The 8,966-nt window shown below is 34.6% G+C and overlaps 2 long non-coding RNA genes across 6 annotated transcripts in view; one reads left to right on the top strand and one right to left on the bottom strand.

Moving 5' to 3' along the window:
• The window catches only part of LOC128314799 (uncharacterized), a 388,750-nt gene that overhangs the window by 21,287 nt on the left and 358,497 nt on the right, over positions 1 to 8,966 (bottom strand). The window lies entirely within an intron of this gene.
• The window catches only part of LOC113603029 (uncharacterized), a 109,946-nt gene that overhangs the window by 22,160 nt on the left and 78,820 nt on the right, over positions 1 to 8,966 (top strand). The window lies entirely within an intron of this gene.

The following is an 8,966-nucleotide window of genomic DNA, read 5'->3' as shown; positions in this document are numbered from 1 at the left end:
TTTAACTATCAAAAGATTTTGAGTTATTGACTCCTTTGTTAACTGAAATTGAATGTTTAGCCCTTTCCTCTTGGGCCACTTTCACAAAGTTCTTTTTGCACTTGATCTCAGTACCACTGGGAAAATATTAAGAATGTTTCTGTGTTTGGACTAAACATCTATTCATTTTGTTACTGGAATGAGTTGTACCACATCAATTCGTTTGTGTATTTGTTCTCCTATTTAACACTTGTCATAACCCTAGGCACTGTGAACTATATTTGATTTTAAAAAGTGCATTGTTCTTATGGCTCTTGTAATTTTCTTACTATCCAAATTTCTGAGTAAAACTTCACCATTAAAATAGGAAAAGTGGTCTAATCACAACTTTGACCATATGAAATTGAAGAGTGTAAAAGATCTTAAATGATCTAAATTTTCAATTTTGTCAATCACAGACACATTTAAAAGAATTTTGAATAATTTATTTAACAACAAAGGTTAATGCTCTGCATTGCAATGCCTTGCATCAGACATTGTATTAGAGTCTCATCATGTGTCTGTGAATAAGATGGGCCCCTGCCCTCATGGAGCTTACTGTTAATTAGAAATGGTATTTAATTTAAGCACAAGGAAATACAAAAGGCTATAGGAGAACAAAATGAAGATACTTCACTAAATTAATGAAATCTAAGATGGTTGATTGGAAAATAATGATACTTAATCTGATATCTGAATTATGATAAGGGTTTACCAGGAAATACAGTTGTGTTAGCAGGGAAAAATCATCTTCAATAACTTTTGAAGCAAAAAAAAACAAACAAACCTACGAAGCATTTAAGAAACTTAAATTCAGTAAGTACAGATGGCATAATGGAGGATGGTCAAGATTATTAGAAAGGGAAACAGTGTTCAGGTAGGACCAACTAAGGCGTCTGCCAGGAATTGGCAGGTAATTGGCAAGCCTTATAAAAGGGAGTGATCAGTTTTATTTGTTTTCATAAAATCACTCTGGAAAAAAGTATGGAAAACCTTCAAGAAAAGTACGAAACTAAAAACAGTCAAGAAGAAGGTTGATAGCTGGTTCAAAGTAGGCCAGTGAAATTGAAATAGTCATCTGGAACATTCCTTAATACACTTAGGAGATACTCATTGAAGAGTCATTATATTTCAGGCAATATACTCTGCATACAATAGTGAATCGCCACAGGCAATAGAAACATAAATTAAGACTATAATGCTCTGTGATTTTTTGGGATGGGGTGTGAAAAAAGAAGATTGAGTAACTTGGATTCAGGAAATGTGAAGTTCGGAATAGATGTCAGGCCGTATGGTGGGGATAGATGATGAGTTCAGTTTTAGTCATATTGCCTTTAAAGCAAGATGTCTAACAAGCAGGTGGCTTAATAAGTCTGGAGCCATGAAAGTGATCTAAGGGAGAAATAGGGGTCACCAAGTCATACATAGCTATCAAAGATTAGATGATGTTATACAAGTAAGGTGTGTACAGAGAACTAAGGGGAACATGAAGTATCTCTGTATAAAGGTAAGCTTAGAGGGCCTAAGTGAAGGAAGATAGTTACAAAGGAGATTACTAAGGAAAGGTCATGGATTTAGTATAAATCTCTAGCTTTGTTTCTGGTAAGCCTAGCAAAGCAAGTATTCCAAAGTAAGGAATGATGGGTAAACATACATGAAAATTCTTTATCTCCATCATTATCAACAAATAAGAGAAATGAAAATTTAATAACAGCAGAAATAATCTTTGTCTGAAAGAATTCTTATAATGTCTTTGACCCAACTCCTGCTTGTTTGAGAATGGCTGAAAGCTCTTGTTTCTTCCCAACATACCAAACTTCATTAGTTCGCTTAAAAACAAAAATGCTTTGGGGTGCCTAGGTGGCTCAGTCAGTTGAGCATCTGACTCTATTTCAGCTCAGGTCATGATCCTGGGGTCATGAGATTGAACTCCATGTTGAACTCCACCTGACCGTGGAGCCTGTTTAAGATTCTCTCTCTGTGCCTGATTCACTGCTTGCATTCTTTCTCTCTAAAAACAAAACAAAACAGAAAAAGAGAAATGCTCTGTTTTACTCACAAAATATTAAGGGAAACAAAGATATGTTTCAATCATATTGAATTGAGAGACACTAAATTTATGTTCCTCCCACTTTTTCCCTTTTAACAATTTTTGTTGTTTTTCCATAAGTAGCCAAAAATTTCTTTGGATAAATTAATCATAAAATAATCTACTAAATTAGCAACTCACTCATAGAATTAAAAAAAGGCTATAGAACTAGAAACAATAGGAAATGGAAAAGATTCAGAGTTCTAGTTACAGAAGCTTATCGATAGTTTTGTTTCATTGTTCGTTTTTATTTTGGTTTTGGTTTTGGTTTTCAAGGCTCTGCTGCAAGATTCATGAACTCCAGCTGTTTCCCCCACCTTACATCTCTTTATTTAAGATTTAACGCCTAGGGTATTAAGGAATCCACTAACAACTCTATTTGGGTTATGTTTCTCCTCTTTAATGAAGGGAGACTTTGGGACTGCAACAGTGGAGGAGAGCCCATTAACCCACACAGAATTCAGTATACCATTACAAAAAAAAAAGGAAAGAATGAACTTTGGGTAGCTACAAAACTGTATTTTGTTTTTATTCTTAAACTTTTTTAAAAAGTTTTATTTATTTATTTATTTTTTTAATTCCAGTATAGTTAACATACAGTGCTGGATTAGTTTCAGGTGTATAGTACAGTAATTCAACAATTCTATACATCATTCCTATAAAGTATATTCTTAATCCCTATCACCTATTTTACCCATCCCCCACCCACCTCCCCTGTGGTAACCATCAGTTTGTTCTCTACAGTTAAGTCTGTTTCTTGGTTTGTCTGTCTCTCTTTTTTTTTTTCTTTTCTCATCTATTTTGTTTCTTAAATTCCATATGTGTGATCATATGGTATTCGTCTTTTTCTGACCTATTTAATTTAGCATAATGCTCTAGCTCAATCCATGTTGCTGCAAATGGCAGGATTTCATTATTTTTATGGCCAAATGATACTCCATTGTACGTATATGTACTAAATCTTCTTTATCCATTCATCTACCAATGGACACTTAGGCTGCTTCCATAATTTGGCTATTGCAAATAATGCTGCAATAAAATAGGGGTGCAAGTATCCCTTTGAATCAGTGTTTCTGTATTTTTTGGGTAAATGCTTACTAGTGTGATTACTGGATGGGGTAGTTGTATTTTTAACCTTTGGAGGAAACTCCATACTGTCTTTCACAGTGTCAAGACCAGTTTGTATTCCCACCAACAATGTAAGAGGGTTCCTTTTTCTCCACATCCTCACCAACACTTGTTATTTCTTGTGTTTTTGATTTTAGTGATTCTAACAGGTAACAGAGGATACCTCCTTGTAGTTTTGATTTGCATTTCTTTTTTTTTTTTGTGCTTCTTTTTTTTTTCAATATATGAAGTTTATTGTCAAATTGGTTTCCATACAACACCCAGTGCTCATCCCAAAAGGTGCCCTCCTCAACACCCATCACCCACCCTCCCATCCCTCCCACCCCCCATCAACCCTCAGTTTGTTCTCAGTTTTTAAGAGTCTCTTATGCTTTGGCTCTCTTCCACTCTAACCTGTTTTTTTTTCCTTCCCCTCCCCCATGGGTTTCTGTTAAGTTTCTCAGGATCCACATAAGAGTGAAACCATGTGGTATCTGTCTTTCTCTGTATGGCTTATTTCACTTAGCATAACACTCTCCATTTCCATCCATGTTGCTACAAAGGGCCATATTTCATTCTTTCTCATTGCCACGTAGTACTCCATTGTGTGTATAAACCACAATTTCTTTATCCATTCATCAGTTGATGATTTGCATTTCTGATCAGTAACCTTGAATATCTCTCTATGTCTCTGTTGGCTATTTGTATGTGTTATTTGGAGTAATGTTTGTTCATGTTTTCTGCTCATTTTTTTTAAAATTCTTTTTAACGTTTTATTTATTTTTGAGACAGGGAGAGACAGAGCATGAACAGGGGAGGGGCAGAGAGAGAGGGAGACACAGAATCTGAAACAGGCTCCAGGCTCTGAGCGGTCAGCACAGAGCCCGACGCGGGGATCGAACTCACGGACCGCGAGATCATGACCTGAGCCAAAGTCGGCTGCTTAACCGACTGAGCCACCCAGGCGCCCCAATTTCTGCTCATTTTTAAACTGGATTGTTTTTTGGGTGTTGATTTGTATAAGTTCTTTATACATTTTGGGGGGTTTTGTTTCATTTTTAATTTTTTTAATGTTTATTTATTTTTGAGAAAGAAAGAGCATGAGTTGGGAAGGAGTAGAAAGAGAGGGAGTAGAGAGAGAGGGAAACACAGAATCCGAGGCAGGTTCCAGGATCTCAGCTGTCAGCGCAGAGCCCAGTACAGGGCTTGAACTCACAAACTGGGAGCCCCATCTTTATACATTATGCATACTAGCCCTTTATCAGGTATGTCATTTGTAAATATTTTCTCCTATTCCTGGGTTGCCTTTTAATGATTTTTTTTTTCCTTTACAGTGTAAAAGACTTTATTTTGATGCAGTCCCAATAGATAATTTTTGTTTTTATTTCCCTTGCTTTGTTCTCTTCTAGGATTTTTATGGTTTTAGGTCTCACACTTAGGTCTTTTGAGTTTATTTTTCTGTATGGCGTAAGAAAGTGGTTTAGTTTATCTTTTGTATGTAGCTGTTCAGTTGTCCCCACACCATTTGTTAGAGACTGTTTTTTTTTCCCCATTGTATATTCTCTCCTGTATTGAAGGTAATTGGCAACATAATTGTGGGGTTATTTCTAGGTTTTCTTTTCTGTTCTAATGATCTAGGTATCTATTTTTATGCCAATACCATGCTACAGCTTTGTAATATAACTTGAAATCTGGAATTGAGATACTTCCAGTTTTGTTTTTCTTTTTCAAGTTTGCTTTGGTTATTTGGGGTCTTTTGTGGTTCTGTACAATTTTGGAATTATTTCAGTTTTGTGAAATATGCTATTGGCATTTTGATAGGGATTACATTAAATCTATAGGTTGCTTTAGGTAGTATAGACATCTTAACAATATGTGTTCTTCGAATTCATGAGCATGGAATATCTTTCCATTTGTTCGTGTGATCTTCAGTTTCTTTCATCAGTTTTTAAAGTTTTCAAAGTACGGGTCTTTCACCTCTTTGATTAAGTTCAGTCCTAGATATTGTATTGGTTTTTGAGTACAATTTTAAATAACAGTTTTTTTCTTAATTTCCCTCTCTGCAGCCTTATTATTACTGTATAGGATCTGACAGATTTCTACAGCTTTCCACTACTCTGTTGAATAAAAGTGGTGAGAGTGGACATCCTTGTCTTGTTCCTGACCTTCAGAGTTCTAGAAAAACTCTAGTTTTTCACCACTGAGGATGGTGTTTGCTGTGGGTTTTTCATATAAAGGAGGTATTTTTTTCTCTAATACTACTTTGTTGAGGGTTTCATCATAATGGGTGTCCTACTTTGTCAAATGCTTTTTCTTCATCTATTGAAGTGTAAATGGGTTTTTTATCCTTGCTTTTGTTAATGTGTTGTATTACTTTGATTGATTTGTGAATATTGAACCACCCTTGCATCCTGGGAATAAATCCCACTTGATTGTGGTGAATAATGTTTTAAATATATTGTTGGATTCGGTTTGCTAGTATTTTGTTTAGGGTTTTTGCATCTATGTTTATCAGAGATATTGGCCAGTAGTTCTCTGTTTTTCTGGTATCTTCATCTGGTTTTGGAATCAGGGTAATGCTGGCCTCAGAATGAATTTGGAAGTTTTCCTTCCTCTTATTTTTTAGTTTACTTTGAGAATGGGCATTAACCCTTCTTTAGATGTTTGGTAAAATTTGCCTGTGAAGCTGCCTGCTCCAGGACTTTTGTTAGGAATTTTTTGATTACTGATGCAATTTTATTACTGGTAAAAAATCTGTTCAAATTTTCTATTTGTTCACGTTTCACTTTTGTAATGTTACATGTTTATAGGAATTTATCAATTTGTTCTAGTTTGTTGGTATATAATTTTTTATAATATTATTATAATTATTTGCATTTATTATTTTATTTATTTGGGTCCCCCTTTATTTATTTATTTTTTTGATGTGTCTTGCTAGAAGTTTATCAGTTTTTTTGATCTTTAAAGAAGCAGCTTTTGATTTCATTGATCTGTTCTACTGTTTTTTAGTTTCTACATTATTTCTTTTCTAATCTTTACAATTTTCTTCCTTCTTCTGTTTTGGGGTTTGGTTTGTTCTTCTTTTTCTAGCTCCTTGAGGTGTAAGGTTACATTGGGTGAGATTTTTCTTCTTGAGATAGACCTGTGTTGCTATAAACTTCCGTCTTAGAACGGCTTTTACTGCATCCCAAAGATTTTGCTTTTGTTTTCATTTATTTCAATGTTATTTTTTATGTCGTCTTTGATTTCTTGGTTGATGTGTTGTTTGGTAGCATGTTATTTAACCTCCATGTATTTGTCATCTTACCAGATTTTTTTCTTATTGGCTCATATCTGGTTTCATAGAATTGTGGTCAGAAAAAATGCCTGGTATGACTTTGATCATTTTGAATTGGTTGAGACTTGTTTTGTAGCTAGTATATGATCTATTCTGGAGATTGTTCCATACACACTTGAAAAGAAACTGTATTCTGCTGCTTTAGGGTAGAATGTTCTGAATGTATCTGTTAAATCCATGTGATCCAGTATGGCATTCAAAGCCACTGATTCCTATTAATTTTCTCTTTTGATGGTCTGTCCGTCAATGTAAGTGCAGGGTTAAAAATTCCCTACTATAATTGTATTACTGCCAATTAGATCCTTTATGTTTGTTATTAACTATTTTATGTATTTCAGTGCTATCATATTGGGTGCATAAATACAGTTATATCTTCTTGTTGGATTGTCCCCATTATAACTACATAGTGTCCTTCTTTGTCTCTTGTTACAGTCCTTGTTTTAAAGTCTATTTTGTCCAATATAAGTAATTATACCTCAGCTTTTTTTTTGACATCCATTTGCATGATAAAGATTTCTTCATCCCTCACTTTCAATCTGCATGTGTCTGTGAAATGAGGCTCTTGTAGACAGCATACAGATGGGTCTTTTTTTTTTTTTCTTAATCAACTCTGTCACTCTATATCTTTTGATTGCAATATTTATTCCATTTACAAAGTAATTATTGATAAATAAGTATTTGTTGCTATTTTTTTTACTGGTTTTGTGGCTTTTGTAGTCTTTCTCTGATCCTTTCTTACTCTCTTTCGTGGTTTACTGGCTTGTTTTAGTGATACCGATTCTTTCTCTTTATTCTTTGCATATCAGTGGTTTCTGATTTTGAATTACCATTAGGTTTATATAAAACATCTTCTGCATACAGAAATTTATATGAAGTTGATGGTTGCTTAAATGTGAACCCATTCTTTATTCCTTTCCTCTCCTCTCTGCATTATAGGTATATACCAAATTTTAGGTATATACCAAATTTTAGGTATTTTACATCCTTATATTTTTAAGTCCCTTGACTGATTTTTACTGAAAAATTTATTTTTACTGCTTTGTGTTTTTTACTTTTCATATTCTCACTTATGGTCTTTCCTTTCCACTCACAGAATCCCCTTTAATAGTTGTAGGGCTGATTTAGTGGTCATGATCTCTAGTTTTTTTGTTTGTTTGTTTGTCTGAGAAACCCTTTATCTGTCTTTCTGTTCTGAATGATAGCCTTGCTGGATAGAGTATTCTTGGCTGGAGATTTTCCCTTTCAGTACTTTGAATTTATCATGCCATTCCCTTCTGGTCTGCAAAATTTCTGCTGAAAAATCCACTGAGATCCTTATTTTTTTGCACAAAAAAAAAAGCCTGCTTTCTTTACAATTACTGATTTAAAGTTTTTTTTTTTTCTTTATCTCTGCTTTTTGCCATTTTAATTACTGTAGGTCTTGGTTGTGGACCTCCTTGGGTTGAATTTTTGGGGAGATCTCTGTGCTTCGTGGATCTAGATATCTGTGTCCTTTCCCAGATCAGGTACTTTTTACCTATTAACTCCTTAAATAAATTTTCTGTCTCCTTTTCTCTTCTTCTAAGTTCCCTATAATGTGAATGTTATTACACTTGATGGTGTCACTAAATTCCCTAAATTTTTTCACACTTTGCATATTTTTTTCTCTTATTTGCTCAGTTTGGTTACTTTCCATTATTCTGAGTTCCATGTCACTAATTTGTTCCCCTGTTTCATATAGCCTGAGTTTTTATTCCATCAAGCCTATTTTTAATTTCATTTATTGTGTTTTTCATTTCTGGTTCTTTTTTATCTCTGTGGTAAGGGCCCCACTCTTTTCTTAAGTCTAGTGAGTATCTTTATGATCAATATTTTTTTCAAGTCTTTACTTAAATTCAAGTTAGTTAACATATACTGTGATATATGTTTAAGGTGTAGAATTTAGTGATTTATCACTTACATACAACACCTAGTGCTCTTATCATTACTTTTAATTCTCTATCAGGCATATTACTTTTATCTGTTTTGCTTAAGGCTCTTGCTATGGTTTGGTCCTGTTTTCATTTGGGACATACTTCTCTGTCTCCTCATTTTGTTTAGCACTCTGTTGGTTTCTCTGTGTGTTAGGAAAGTCAGCTATGTCTCCTGCTCTTGAAGGTAATGACTTTATGAAGAAGATATCCTATAGCGCCCTGAAGTGCAGTGTCCTCTGTTCCTCAGGATCTACTGATTTAAGGAATGTCTCCTGTGTGTGTGTTGCATATGTTCCACTGTTGAGTTCTAGCCTCTTTTTCCTCAGTCCTATTGTCTGTGGAGACTCTGCTTGTTGTGTCCAGTGTTTGGTCCCTGACTGGGTGGAGTGCATTTTACCAAATTGTGTGCTGGCCTTTTTGCAGAATGTTACCTGTCACCACTGCCTCTGAATCTAAGGCCCTG

Source organism: Acinonyx jubatus, chromosome A2 (genome assembly GCF_027475565.1).
Source record: "Acinonyx jubatus isolate Ajub_Pintada_27869175 chromosome A2, VMU_Ajub_asm_v1.0, whole genome shotgun sequence".
In the NCBI taxonomy this organism is placed as follows: Eukaryota; Metazoa; Chordata; class Mammalia; order Carnivora; family Felidae; genus Acinonyx; species Acinonyx jubatus.
The sequence above is the reverse complement of the archived record's forward strand: the minus strand, read 5'-3'. Positions and strand labels throughout refer to the sequence as shown.